Below are 15903 nucleotides of genomic sequence, written 5' to 3' on the forward strand. Positions count from 1 at the left end.
TGCCTAAGAAAAGCATATATGACTCCAACATTGCTTTTGTGTTAAACTGACGTTATTACCTGTTAAATATTCTATGTGAACTAATTAGCGTTAGGGAAATATATGTAGTAGCAGAACAGACTCTATAGCTCATTTATCTTTATTATTACAACAATGATTTTTTTGATAATTACTAAAAGAATGAAATACAGTCTGTCACTCAATTGAAAAATCCCTATTGTGGGTTTCCAGCTCAAAAATTCATGCCACACTAATTCTACCTCTTGGTTCAAGGCCCTATTCAAATGCCACCTATTCCTGCATGCTTTCTCCTCTATTACAAGCATAAAGTGATCTCATCTGCTCCTATATCCTTTTTGTATCCTCTCCCTACATGTTTTTTTAAATTATTTATAAGTTTGTATTATCCCTTTAAGGGCAAAATTTAGGTTGTATTCATCTTTCCATAGATCACTGTACCTCATCTAGGATTTGGCTATGGGAGGTGTTCAATAAATGGTTAAACAAATAAATAAAATTTGGAATCTGGAAGCTGTACTGCTCAAACTCAAGTCTTGAGTGATGAAAATTACATGCTGATCTTTATTTTTATTATCCACCCACTCTTTACCCACCCTTAGAGGATGAACATGGCTGGAGAAAAACAAGACAACAATAATATGACTTTATTATTATTATTATAGTAATTTTAGAAAATCAAGCATAAAGATAAGTGCATAACATACATTCCTCACTAAATAATCATCCTAAATATAAGAGGCGGTACCTCTGTTTCATAAATGAAGAAACTGATTCTCAGAGAGGTTAAGTCACTTATCCAAGATGCCATAGTGGAGTTGATAGACCTCTAGGAAACCTCTGAAATTCAATTCTTTATCTATAAAATCATGACAAATATTTTCCCCACAGACCTCAAAGAACCATTATGAAGTTGAAGTGAGCTTCAAAAATCCCAAGAAAATATTCATTTCTTACATTTGCAAAGAACATTAGAGATCTTTATAGTGTTTTTATATGCATCAAGCATTTTAAAAGCCCTAGGGTTTTGTGCAAATGTAAAGTATTATTAATATCTTATGCTGTTTTTAATTCCTTACATGTTTTAGGTACTACAAGGTAATAATAGTATCAACAGCTAATATTAAAATATGCTAAGCTTCATGCTAAGAGATTTATACTGATTGTTTTAATTTATACTAGAAAGAAAACAAAGAGGTTAATATTCTTAATAACCCACTTTATAGGTAAAATAATACATGAAAATTAAACGATTTGCATAATTCATTTTTAGTGCATTAGCGGGTCAGGATTTAAACATATCACACTACTTTCAAAAATGACTTATTTCCTAACAGAATTCATCCAAAATATATTATGAGTACAACACTGTATAGAATGCAACATACATGTACTTGCCACTGATTATGATAACCTACAAGTATGAGAGAGATGCTAAAATCTTGAGTGGATTGTGTCCTCTAAAGCATCAAAAACATAATACTTGGTTTTCTCTTTAAAAATTCTGTGTATGCCAATCATTTCCATTCAGGAATGTCTCAATTTGCCCAACAGTTATAATACTGTAAAATTATATATTTTCAAGTAAAATTTTTGTAAATAAAATCCTATTGTTGATGTATGTGCTGGGTAAAGCAGTTCATTTTTTAAAAAGCCCTTAAATTAATAATTTAAAAAATAACAACCAAATGTAAATTGCTTTTCTAAGCTGTATCATAAGTTAATGTTATTATGTATCATATTTTCTCAATGGTGATACATATTTTTATTAATATATTTTATTTTTTATAACAGCTTTAGATTTACAGAAAAACTGAATAGAAGTATAAAGAGTTCCTATATACTGTCTCCCCCAGCCCCTGTGCACAGTTATCCCTATCATTTGTATCTAACATTAGTAAGGTACATTTGTAATAATTAACAAACCAATACTGATACAGCATTATTAACTAAATTATATACTTTATTCAGATTTCCTTAATATTTACCAAATATCCTTTTCTGTTCCAGGATCTCATCTCAAATACCACATTACATTAAGTTATCATGTCTCCTTAAGCTCCTCTTGGCTGGAACAGTTTCTCAGACTTTCTTTGTTTTGATGACTTTGATAGTTTTGAAAAGTCCTGATGAGGTATTTTGTGGAATGTTCCTCAACTGGATTTTGTCTAATATTTTTCTCATAATTATTCTGAGATTATGAATTTTGGGGGAAAAAAACAGAGACCAAGTGTTGTTTCCATTACATTATATCAAGCGTATGTATTATTCTCATGATTTATGACTGTTGATATTGACCTTGGCTATATTGGCTAAAGTAGTGTTTGTCAGCTTTCTCCACTATAAAGTTACTCTTTTTCCTCACCTTTCTATACTGTACATTTTGGAAGGAAGTCACTATGCACAGATCACACTTAAAAAATAGAAAATTTTGGTCCTATCTTCAGGGTGTAATACCTACATAATTTATTTCAAATCCTTCTGCATAGCAGATATATCTATACTTCATGTATTTATTAATTTATTTAATCATCATTTGGTTATATATATATATTTATTTTATACTCATAATCTAATGCTATTTTATTTCCTTGCTCAAATTTTTCCAGCATTTGTCATTGAGAACTTTTTCAAAGTAAGGTCCTGTGTTCCTTTGACATACTGTCATCAATGTGGTATGTACATAATTTTTTAGCATTTGTTTACTTTCTGGCCCTACAAAATGCTCCAGACTTCTTTTGTATATTTTCTGCCCCTGGCCTATAACCAGCCATTGCTCCAAGGAGCCCTTGTTACCTTTATTATAAAATGGTATTAGAAACTAAGATTTGCATGCTAAGTTTGCTCATTGCTATTGAGTCCTCTCAGCTTATAAAGCAAAAAAAAAAAAAAGTATGAATTTTAAGACATGTATATACACATATCTATAAATATTTCTACATGTACTCATATTAAATTAAATATGAGTTCCCATTGGTGTCTTCAGTTCTAATCCATTAACCCATGGATCATTCTAGCCTCCTCCCCTAGTTTATCTGTAAGTTTCCATTACAACTGTGAGAAATCTGTCTCCTACTATTCACCATCCTTGATTTTAATTGTTCAATTCCAGAATATATGTAACAGAATTGTTAACCAGAACCCCATGGCAAATAGCTCTCAACTGGAGGACAATGCTTTTACCTTTAGTCTTACAGACTCCATTTATTTCCAGAGTTACTTAGGTTAGCGTCTTTTACCTTCTCCACCGCAATAAGATTATGTCATACTTCATAATACAGTTAGAGTCTCTGGTCAAGTCCATATTATTCCTGAGATCCCCTGGCCACCTAAATTATTATTTTTTAATTTATATACATTATGAACACTTTTGATGTTGTAAAGTTCTATGGCTTTTGACAAATTTATAATGTCATGTATCCACTATTACAATAATTTCAAAGCCTCTGTGCTTAGCCTGTTCTTCCCTTTCCCCAAAATCTTAGCAGACACTAATTTTTTCACTGTCTCTATTGTTTTACTTTATTCCAGAATGTCATATAATTGGAATTATACAACATAAAGTCTTTTCAGACTGTCTTCTTTCATGCAACAATATGCATTTAAGTTTTCTCCATATCTTTCCATGAGTTGATAGCTCATTTTTTTTATTGCCAAATAATATTCCATTGTATGGATTTACAACCATACGGTCTATTTATTTATTTATTGAAAGACAACTTAGTTGCTTTCAGTTTTTGGTTACCATGATAAACCTTCTATGAACATTTTTGTGCAGTTTTTTGTGTGAACATATGTTTTCAACTTACTTAGATAAATATCTAGGACCATGATTGCAGATTATATGGTAAGACTTACGTTTAGCTTTGTAAGAAACTGACAAACTGTTTTCCAGTGTGGCTGTACCATTATCCCTTTCTACCAGCAGTGAATAAGAATTCCTACTGCTCTTCATTTTCAACAGCATCAAGTATTTCTAGACTTGGAATTTAGCCTTATAATAGGTATGTAGTGGTATTTCATTGTTGTTTTAATTTACTATTCCCTAATGACATATGATGTTGAGCATCTTTTCACATCCTTAATTGCCATTTGTATGTATTATTTGGTGAGTTGCCTGTTCAAATCTTTTGCCTATTATATAGAGCACTTTCTATATTTTGGATATATGTTTTATCAGATATATGTTTTACAAGTATTTTATCCCAGTCTGTGGCTTGTCTTTTCAGTACTTAAAAAATGTCTTCTATTGAGAAGTAGTTTTTAAATTTAATAAAGTCCAAGTTAACAATTTTTCTCTTTCATAAATTATTATTTTGATGTTGTATCTAAAACCTAGTTGATAAATCTGTGGTCACCTAGATTTTTTCCTATGTAATCTTCTAGAAATTTTACAATTTTTGTTTTACATTTAAAATTATATTCCATTTTGACCTAATTTTTGTAGAAAGTGTAAAGTCTGTGTCAAGATTAATTTTTTTTTGCATATGAACATCCAATTTTTGAATGACCATTTGTTGAAAAGACTATTCTTTCTAAATTAAATTACTTTTGCTCTTTTTAAAGATCAGTTGACTATATTTGTTTAGGTCTATGTCTTATCTCCTTCTGTTCCATTGATCTATTTGTTTATTCTTTTACCAATATCACATTGTCTTTATTACTGTATCTTTACAGTACTCCCTGAAGTTGGGTAGTGTTAGTCCTCCAACTGTGCTCTTTTTTGGCTACTCTGGGTCTTTTATACTTCCACATAAAATTTAAAATTAGTCTGTCAATACACACAATATCTACAAATATTTTGCCTGGAATTGATTGGGATTACATTGAATCTATAAAAGAATTTGTGGAGAATGATATCTCAACAATATTGAGTTTTCCTATCCATGAACATGGACTATCTCTTCATTTACTTAGATCTTCCTTGATTTTATTCATCAGAGTTTTACAGTTTTTCATATGTAGTATAGATCACATACATATTTATTAAATTTCTAACTAATTCTTTTCCTTTTCTTTGTTTTTGGGGAAAATATAAATTGTATGTTTTCAATTTCGATTTTGAATTGTTCATTGCTGGTATATACAATGACAATTGACTTCCGTATATTAACTTTGTATCTTACAACATTGTTATAATTACTTATTAGTTCCAGGGGGTTTTATGTTGATTCTTTGGGATTTTCTAAATAGATATATATGTTCATACGTCATCTGCAAACAAAGACAGTGTTATTTCTTTCTTCCCAATCTGTATAACTTTTATTTTCTTTTCTTGTTTTATTGCATTAGTTAGGACTTCCAGTAGGAAGTAGAATAAGAGTGAAGAGAAGAAATATCCTTGCCTTGTTTCTGATCATAGGAGGATAGTATCAAGTTTCTCATAATTAACTATGATGCTAGCTGTACTTTTTCAGATGTTCTACATCAAAGGGAGGATTCCCTCTTTATTCCTACTTTTGTAAGAGTTTTTATTGTGAATGAATATTGGATTTTGTGAAATCCTTTTTCTGCATCAATTAATATAAATCATATAATTTGTTTAAGCCAATCAGTGTGATGGATCATATTAACTGATTTTAAATTTTGAATGTTGAACCAGTCTTGAATACCTGAAAGAAATCCACTATCATGGCATATAATTATTTCTATACATTCTTGGATTCAATTTGCTAATATGTCATTGAGGATTTTTATATCTAAGTTCATAAAATATATTAGGCTATAGTTTTCATTCCTTTCTCTGGTTTTGGTATTAGGATAATGCTTGCCTCATAAAATAAGTTAGAAAGTATACCCTGTGCATCTGTTTTCTGGAAGAGATAGTGGAGAACTTGTATCATTTCTTCCTTAAGTGTTTGGTAGAATTCAATAGTGAAACCATGTGGGTCTGGTGCTTCCTTTTTTGAAAAGTTACTAATTATTTATAAATGTCTTTAATAGATAAAGGTTTAGTCAGATAATCTACTTTTCTTTGTATGAGCTTGATGGTTTGTGTCTTTCAAAAAGTGGTTCATTTTATCTAAATTATCAAATTTGACACATAGATATTTTGTAATATTCCTTTATTAGCCTTTAAATGCCTGAGATTGATAGTGGTGAACCATTACTCATTTTTGATATTAATAATTTGTGTCTTCCTTCTTTTTTTATTGGTTAGACTCGCTATGAGTTTATCAACTTTATTGATCTTTTCAAAGAAATCGGTTTTTGTTTTATTGACTTTCTCTGCTCATTTCCTTCTTCCATCTTCATTGAATTATGCTCTGATTTTTCTCACATCTTTTTATTTGCTTATTTTAAGCTTAAATTGCTCTTCTTTCTCTACTTTCTTGAGGTATAAGTTTAGATTATTGATTTCTTCTTTTCTAGTATATGTAGTAGCTGTTATAAGTTTCCCTCTGAGCACTGCTTACACTGCATCCCACAAATATTCCATATTTTCCTTTTATGAATTCTTTCTCCAGTGCTCTCTGTTTCTTTATGTGGATCCAAGTTTCTGACTTACATTATTTTTTTTTTCTGAGAAACTTCTCTTAACATTTCTAATAAGGCAGACCTTCTAGTGACAAACTCTTTCAGTGTTGTTTGTTTGTTTGTTTGCTTGCTTGTTTGCTTGTTTTATCTGAGAAGATATTTGTTTTTCCTTCACTTTCAAAGAATAATTTTAATGGATATAAACTACTAGGTTGTGTTTTTTTTTTCCTTTCAATGCTGTAAATACTTTATTTCATTTTCTACTTGCATGATTCTAAGAATTCTGTTGTAACTCTTAGCTTTGTTCCTCTATATGTAAGGCTTTTCACTCCTCCCATCCCATGGCTTCTTTCAAGATTGTCCCTTTGTTTTTCTCTAGTTTAAATATGATATGCTTAAGCATATACTGGTAGGTGTTCTCTGAGATTTCTGAATCTGTGGTTTGGTGTCTGTCATTAATATTGGAAAATTCTTGGCCACTATTTCTTAAATATATCTTCTGCTCCTTTTTTTCTCTCTTCTCCTTCCTAGTATTCCAATTATGCCTGTGTTATACCTTTTGTAACTGCCCTACAGTTCTTGAATATTCGGAGTGCTTATTTTTCATTCTTTTTTCTCTTTGTCTTTCAGTTTGTAATTTTCATTGACATATTTTCAAGTTTACTGATTCTCTCCTTGTCTGAGTCCAGACAACAGATGAGTTCATCAAAGGTATTTCTCATTTCTATTTTAGCGCTTTTGAGTTCTGTCATTTTAATTCCTTATTAACATTTTCATCTCTGCTTAAATTACTCATTTGCTCTTGCATATTATCCATTCATTGCTTTTTTTTATTAGAGCCCTTGACATATTCATCATAGTTATTTAAAATTCTATATCTGATTTTTTCAAATTCTCTATCATACCTGAATCTAGTTTTGATGCTTTGTCTCTTCAAACTGTGCTTTTACTTTCCTTTTAAAATGCCTTGTAATTTTTTATGTTGAAAGCCAAACACAATGTATCATGTAATAAAAACTGAGGTAAATAGGCCTTTAGTGAGAGGTTTAGTGTCAATCTGCCTAGGAACTGTGTTGTTCTTAATGTTTTTTGTAGCTATAGATATCTGGGGCTTTGGTTCCTTCTGTTATCCAAGTTTGTTTTCTTCACTATTGGATTTTCCTAATTTCTCCTTAAACAAGGTGTTTTACAGCTCTTTTATTGTAATCTATTGTTATCATCCTGGAGCCTGTTGATGAAGTGGTAAAATGTATAGGGGCAGGGCAGCATTCCACAACCTTATCATTATATCTCAGCCTTTTGGTGTGTCTGAGTCCTGGGGTTGTGACTTTCAGAAGTGTTTCTTAAACTTTATTTCCTCTCTTAGGTAATACAGGAAGACTAGATTGGACTAGATTGGCTAGAATTGGCTAATCACTCTTCCTCTAGTTCAAATAAGGTTCTTTTTAAGTTGTTTCCCTTAAAGAGTAACAACTTGTGATGGATAATGTCCTGGGGGTATTTCAAAGGGTTATTTTTCCCCTTCACCTAACCAAAACATGAAAGATTTTCCCTAGGAATATCACCACGAAAATCTAGTGGGCTTCCTAAAGATAAAATTCATGTGTGTGTGAAGACCTCCTTAACATCATCTCTAAAATTTTCTTACTCAGCTTTTGACAATTCATTCTTACCAGTATAGTACTCCAGTGTCTTCTGCTTCAGGTAAGTTGATCTTGACTGTGATTCTCTGTATTTCTGTCTCTATAGATTTCAAATATAAGATTTCAATACTCTGATGGGTCTAAGAAAAGTCACTGATTTTCAGCTTCTTGTTTTTGTAAGAATGGAAGTGGTTGGTGAATGACTGCTAAGCACTTAACATGTTGGAGCTGAAACCAGAACTTTAGGCATTACATTTTCAGATGACTCACTTTATATTCTTTTTGAAATCTTTTGTGCACACTTCTGATTTTAATTTACAAAGCTATTGATCTTTAGTAAGACTTAGTGAATGTGACCCTGGAATTATAGTCAGGTCCCTTTTAACTGAATTATTCTAAACTTTAATCATGCACAAGCCTATAAAAAAATATTACAAATGAGAATGCTATACTTCAAGAAGGGAAATGACTCACTCTCATCATACAGAGATGAGAAAAAACTAGAGAAAAAACTAGAATCTTTAAGATCTTCTGGACTCATTGTCCACTGGTCCTGCCTTTGCATACTTCTAAGTAAAATTTTAGTCTATAATTTTCTTTTAAAACAATAAAATATGGTACATCTGCTAATCTTATGTACTTTAATTAATATTTTATCTTTTTTGCAAAAAAAAATTGTAAATCTACATGATCCAATATTATACACATTTTTTGGTCCCCTTCCTTGTAGAATCTATCAACTTACAACTAATGAGAAAACCATTTAAAGATATAAAAAATGCTTTTTGCTAGAGTAAAAATGAATATAATTAACAATATAAAATCTCATTTTTTTAAATTGAATGATCTTCACTCAAAATAGTCTAATTTTATTCTTCTGGCTTTTGAACAATAGGTACTTCCTAAAATACAACTGACTAGTTAGTTAGTTAGGTAGTTAGTTAGTTAGTTAGTTAGTTAGTTGTTAGTCTGTCACTATAGAAAATTGCTAAAATGATAAGCATTTATGATGGAAATGTGTACAGCGTTTAGAGAGAACATCAGAATAAGTATGGAAAATAATGTGAATTAAGCCAGGGGTATGTCTTTGAAAAGGAGAGTGTTGATTCGGGGCCTCTGATCTGTGTGTTACCCCATTTCTCTACTGACAGTAAAGATGTTCCTTTTAAGGCACCTGAGAGTCTGAACTATTAAGAAGCTGGACTCTGGAATCAATGTTGGTTTTGTTTCCCATCCCTTTACAGACAGCCTTTCTTTGAAATCAATTCCTCTTTGGAGCTAATTGTTTAAAAGCCATGACTTCATTTCCAGGTTAAATACACGCCTGTATTTTTCTTAGAATTATAATTAAAAAAAAAAAAAAAAAAGAAAATCAGTTTTTGAGTACTATGTTCAATTTGCTAAAAAACATCTAAAATACTAATGTATTACCAAAGGCAAATCTTTGGTGTGACAGATGCATATAACAACAACCACAGGCTGAAGGGTCTTTCTTAGAAAAGCATCCTATAGCTACTTTAACAAGAGTACTGAGTATCATCTATAATTCATGCAAGTATATTGAAGCTTTCATCAGTTTTTGAGTACTATGTTCAATTTGCTAAAAAACATCTAAAATACTAATGTATTACCAAAGGCAAATCTTTGGTGTGACAGATGCATATAACAACAACCACAGGCTGAAGGGTCTTTCTTAGAAAAGCATCCTATAGCTACTTTAACAAGAGTACTGAGTATCATCTATAATTCATGCAAGTATATTGAAGCTTTCTGCTGCCATCCAAGAAAGATGGTTTTCAAAGCTACAAGAGTGCAAATAATCCAATATTCCTTGTAGAGCGTTTCATATATCTCAGATAAATTTTACATTGGAGATCATTTTCATGCTGAAAGTCCTCAAGAATACAGTGCAATTTTTTTGGAAAGCACAGATTTATGCTATGTGTTATTTCTTCAGGCTTGGGGGATGACCATTAGATCATCAAGCTGAAGGTGTATTTTTAGTTAGCCTTCATCAACACTGCAGTGGTCACTATAAAACGAATAGGTATCTCATTGCTTCAAGAACTTAATTTTTCATGTTCGATATATTTTTTCAGTGAGAAAATGAGTTTGACAATCAGAGTGTACTTCTGGTGTAAGGCAAAATGGCCATGAGAATAATTCAGCCATTTCTTTTACAATACAGGACTTAAGAAATGAAATCAACTTATGTTCAATTATGTTGTAGACCAAAAGAGGTGAACTTTCTAAAGTGGCTTGTTCGCCACTATCAGAAAATGATAATGCTATAGTCAATTAGCAACAGGTAGTCGTTGTAAGTTTTAAGTAACACTACAGTGCAGCGGAAGACCACAGAGTCGAAAATAAAAAAAGTAATCAAAACCATTTTCTATGGACAGGTCTATGCAATATAATCTATAATCAGAATCCAATTATAGGAAATTCTCCATCCACAATAATCTTTGAAGCCATTTCCTCCTCCAATACTTTTCACAGTTTTTTGTTTTAGTTTTGGTTTTATTTTTCTTTTGGATTCTATTTAAATTGCATCAGCATTCTGCACTGCCCTAGAATTGTGGACTGCCCATATGTGTTATATAACTTTTTCTCAGGGGTGTGCCTGTCACTGGATAGAGAAGATGCCCATTGTAGAGTGGAAGAGTCCTTACATTCTAGGAGTATGCTGTCACAAAGTAGACATAAAAGAATATTTGTTGAATAAATATTGAAATACTGATGAATGAACAAATAAACTAATGAACAGATAAATTTATTAAATCACAAGTTAATTTTTCTCAGATTGGTTTTGCTTTACCCACTTTTTATTTCAAGACTCTAGAGCTTTTAAAAAAATTATTATAGAACAGATTTAGATTTATAGAAAAGTTACAAAGATAGTACAATATTCCCATATACCTCATATCTGTCCCCTATTGTTAACATCATATATTGATATGATATGTTTGTCACTATGTTACATGTGGTTGTCATGTTTTCTTTGACTCCTCTTAGCTGGGACAATTTCTCAGCCAACTTTATAATGACCTTGAGTGTTTCAAGAAGTACTGGTTAGGTATTTTGCAGAACATCCCTGTATTGGTCTTTGTCTGAATGTATTTCTCATGACTAGACTGGGGCTATGAGTTTTGGAAGAAAGACCACAGAGGTAAAGTCTTTCTCATTATAGTATATCAAGGATACATGACTTATTACTAACGATGTTAATTTTGGTCACTTGGCTGAAAGTACTGCTTTCAAGTTTCTCTATTGTAAAGTTACTTTCCATTTTCCATAATGTCCTCTTTGGGAGGAAGTCACTGCCCACATCCACGTTTAAGGAGTGAGAGTTATGCTCTGCCTCTTTGAGGGCAGGGTATCTACATGAATTATCTGGAATGTTCTGCACAAGAGATTTGTCTATTCTTTCCAATTTATTTATTTATCCAATCATTTATTAATATCAGTGTGCCAGGATATTTATTTTGCACTTTGAGTTATAATCTGATATTACTCTATTTTTTTGCTCAAATTATTCTAGTTTTGGCCATTGGGAGCTCTTTAGTTTGACTTCTGTGTCACTTTAACAGACCCCTATTGTCGTAGATTTCTTTTTCTTTTTTCAGAGCACTTTCTTACTTCCTCTCCTACAAGATACGCCAGACTTATCTTGTTTATTTCTTGCCCCAGTCCTGGAATCAGCCATTTTCCCAAGAAACCCTTGTCTTTTTTGTGTAGAATGGTATTAGAAACCAAGATTCTGGCACTAGGTTTTATAGAGTTTGTATGATTGTTGTTGTTATTAGTGTATGTGTTTGTTCATAATATATTTATGTTTTCTCCAGTGGCTACCATATTTAACTTTGGAAATTTACCTGGAAAATGGGAGTAATAGTTCCTATTTCATAAGGTTGTGTATTTCTAATGGAGTCACTAGCACAATACACAGAGTAAAAACACAACAAACAGTACCACTTCACATTATGTTTGGCAAGATAAGTCAGAGAAAGATAAATGCTATATGATATCACTGTATATAGAATCTAAAAAAGTCAAGCCTATAAAAAAACAGAGAGTAAAATGTTAGTTACCAAGGGATGGAGGCAGGGGTAGAATAAGAGTGATGCTGTACAAATTCATAATGAGAATTAAATAAACTATAGATATCTAATGCACAGTATAATGAATGTAGATATAATATAGTAGTACAATTATATAATGTAATAAATATTGCTGCATCAGCCATCATATTTCAAAAAATAAATGTACCAAAGGAACACATTGTATACTTTAAACTTTTACAATGTTACATCATATTTATTCAATTAAAAAAACGAAAGCTCTAAATAATATTATTATCAATCAAGTAGAAATTAAGTTAATAAAAACTTTGTTTTCCAAAGTTTCTTACAGTTTTCTAGAGGTTTTGTTCTTGTTTTGATATGTTTTCACTGTGTATTTAAATAGACAAGAAATTAGAGTCCAGTTCTAAGCCTACTTCTGTTGTTAAAAAGAATTTAGTACAATTGTCTTTTTTTGTAATGGGTATAATACTCTTTGCTCAACCTGATGCCACAGGAGAAGTCTGTAATTTAAACTGACATAAATCAACATTTATACAAATGTATAGGTGGCAACATTGCTATCATTTTTGAACAGTGTCATTAACTTCTAACTCTTTCATTTTTACTTTTCCACTTCACATTTTTCTCATCTCTCTTCCAAAAAATATTGACCATACTATCTTGACTCCTTCCATTTATTATAAATTTGAATTATACCAGGTTTTTAAAACCTGGTATTATACAAATTTAGATGTGATGATTGCTTTCAAATTCAATGAATCCATATTGGACAGCTATTTTAGATGTTTAGATTTTAGTTAACATTTTTCTAATTTGCCCACAGATAGTATTTTAAGTTGATGAGCCCTCTTGGTATTTTCTTGAGGAACTTTAACTAAACCAAGTGTAACCAAACTCACTGAGTTATCAGGTCTTAATGAATATGGAAAGAGCTGTTTGGCACAGCTAGAGATGACAGGGAAGTATAGCATCTCAAAAATGCCCTCATATCAAATTATTGATGCAAAGCAGTTGACTACTGTTCTAAGAGGCAAGGCCATCAACTCTCTAGTCGTGATCGGATATCGAAATTGACAAGTTTTGCAATCTGATCATCTTGTTTTCCTTTTACCAAGGTAAAGGCAAAGCTCTTTGCCACACCTGATAAACTAAAGGCAATATCAATATAACCACATGAGCAATGTTGATATCTTTAGGATGTATTAACCTTAAGAGGCTGATATAATTATTTACTAGTATGTTTGTCAGGAGTATGGGTAAAGAAGAATGAATATTTCTAAATCCTTTGAGCCTCACTTCCTCCAAGATACCAGTCATATCCCATGTGAAAACTCACTATATTGATCTTAAGACTCAATGGCAACATGTTGAGAAAGAGAATTGAACTAGTTTCCCATGACTGAGGTGTTAAAAGTCATTGCTCTCTCATTGGTTTATTTTTATGGATAGCATATTTAAGTTTAACTATTTTTAAGCCTTGTCTAATGTTTTTATTATTGGTATAAAATCTATTTTCAAGTCAGCAAAGTGGTTAATAAAATATTTCCTGTACCTTATCTGATCTCTTAGCCCTTTAGTAAATCTCACTTCTAAAGAGTCAAAGGTATTACAAGTGTTGTGTTTTATTTACATCTTGCTTATAATAACATAGAAGAAAGGAAGAATTTGTGAGTTTCTGAGATTAGGCAAGTTCTTGAAGAATCTGAGTACCTAGAAGTCCTACTGCCTACTTTTTCACAGTTGGAATCAGTGATGCATTGGTTTCTTCATGTGGACTTCTGAAAGATCATTAAGAACCTACCTGAGGATCATCAAAGATTCTGGTGGACACTAGAGCAATGAGTGACAATGTAGTGCAATCTAGTGTAACCTACTTTAAAAGGCAAATAGAGAAGATAGAAAATGCAGGGAATTCATCCATGCAGCCCATTTTAAACTAAATATCCCTTTCTCCTCAACTTTGCAGAGAAGAGAACATAAGCTATTTCAGCAGAGAAGGGAACATAAGCAGCCACTTTATACTCATGCCTGACAAAGTTGTAGTTAATAACAAAGACCTACTTAGGAGAGTCAGAAGAATTATTAACTGTCATTCAATCAAGCCATGATGTCTGTGCCTTCTCCTTCATGGACCAGCAAATGAACTACTGCCCTGGTGTCCAAACTTAGTGTTTCAGCACATTCTTCAAAAAGCCAGTTTTAAGTGACAAAGTCTCATTTCAAACACACATTTTAAAATGTATTGACATACCTACATTTCCTCAAAAAGAGTGTACATTTGGAATATAGAACTCTTAAAAATCAAAGAGAAAAAGAGAGACAGTCCATTGATAAATGGGCAAAAGACTTGGACACGTCATCAGAGAGTGTATCAAAATGGTCAATAAACATAAACAAAAGGTGCTCAACTTCATAAGTCATCTGGGAAATGTAAATTAAAACCACAATGCAATATTACATTACCCTGACCAGAAAAATTAAAATGAGTAAAATGGAAAATACTCAGTGCTGTAGAAAAAGTGGAGGAATCGGAATTCTTATACATTGCTGAAAGAATATCCATTTAGGAAAACTAGTTGTCAGTATCTAACAAAGCCTAATATTTGCAGTCCCTATGACCCAGGTGTTTCACTGTAAGATATATGCCAAGCAGGATTGTGCGCACGTATTCACCAAAAGACATGTACAAGAATGTTCATAGCATCACTATTCATGATAGCAAAAACCGGAAATGTTTATCAACTATAGACTAGATAAATAAATTGTGTTAATATTCACACAATCAAAAATTATATAGGAGTGCAAAAATGATCTAAATCTATATACAACAACATGGAGAAATCTCATAAGCAGAATATTGGATGAAAGAATTCAGATGAAAAGGAGTACATATTATATGATTACTTTTGTACAAAGAACTAAAAGAAGAAAATCTAATATATGCTGTGAATATATTAGTGGTTATCGGTGGGAAATAGTTGAAAGGAGGTAAGAGGTAGGGGGTTTGAAAAGCTACAAACTTTGGTTTCTTGACCTGGGTCCTAGCTACGTGGTTGTGTGTTTAGTTTATTAAAAGTCCATCAACTTGTACAATTATGATTTATGAATGTATATAATACAATGATTGGCTCTTATAACTAAAATCTGCAGAGTTTGTTTTCAGAAATTGCTCCATACTGGTACCCAATTGATGCCATCAGTAATCTCTCTCTCTCTCTCTCTCTCTCTGCTTGTCTGCTCTGCTTTCCTCTTTAATGGTTAGTGTCTTGGACAGGCTCTTCCCACATGGTATCAAAATGTCCACTAGGAACTCCAGGCTTATATGCTATTCTGCTAGAAACACAGCAAAAGAGGAACTCTTCTGCTCTTACCGTGAAGGTCAAGGAATTGAGTCTCCATGGATCAAAATGAGACATATGTCCATTCCTGTACAAAGCAGTATAAGCAGGGTATTAGAACATAGTAATAGATGAGGACTAGGTCACATGTTTATCTGATCATCTCTCGATTCCAGAGGTTGACTGCAGTCAGCTAGATTATTCTTAATGGGAATCTTTTTATATGGTTACAATTAAATAGATGATGGCTAGGCTGGACTCATTTTGAAGACATGCTCCTCACATATCTATGAGGGAAGACTTGAACAGCTGGGTCTCCTTGGGCATCTCCACATACCTCTA

This window comes from Pteropus alecto, unplaced genomic scaffold (assembly GCF_000325575.1).
Source record: "Pteropus alecto unplaced genomic scaffold, ASM32557v1 scaffold75, whole genome shotgun sequence".
Lineage (NCBI taxonomy): Eukaryota > Metazoa > Chordata > Mammalia > Chiroptera > Pteropodidae > Pteropus > Pteropus alecto.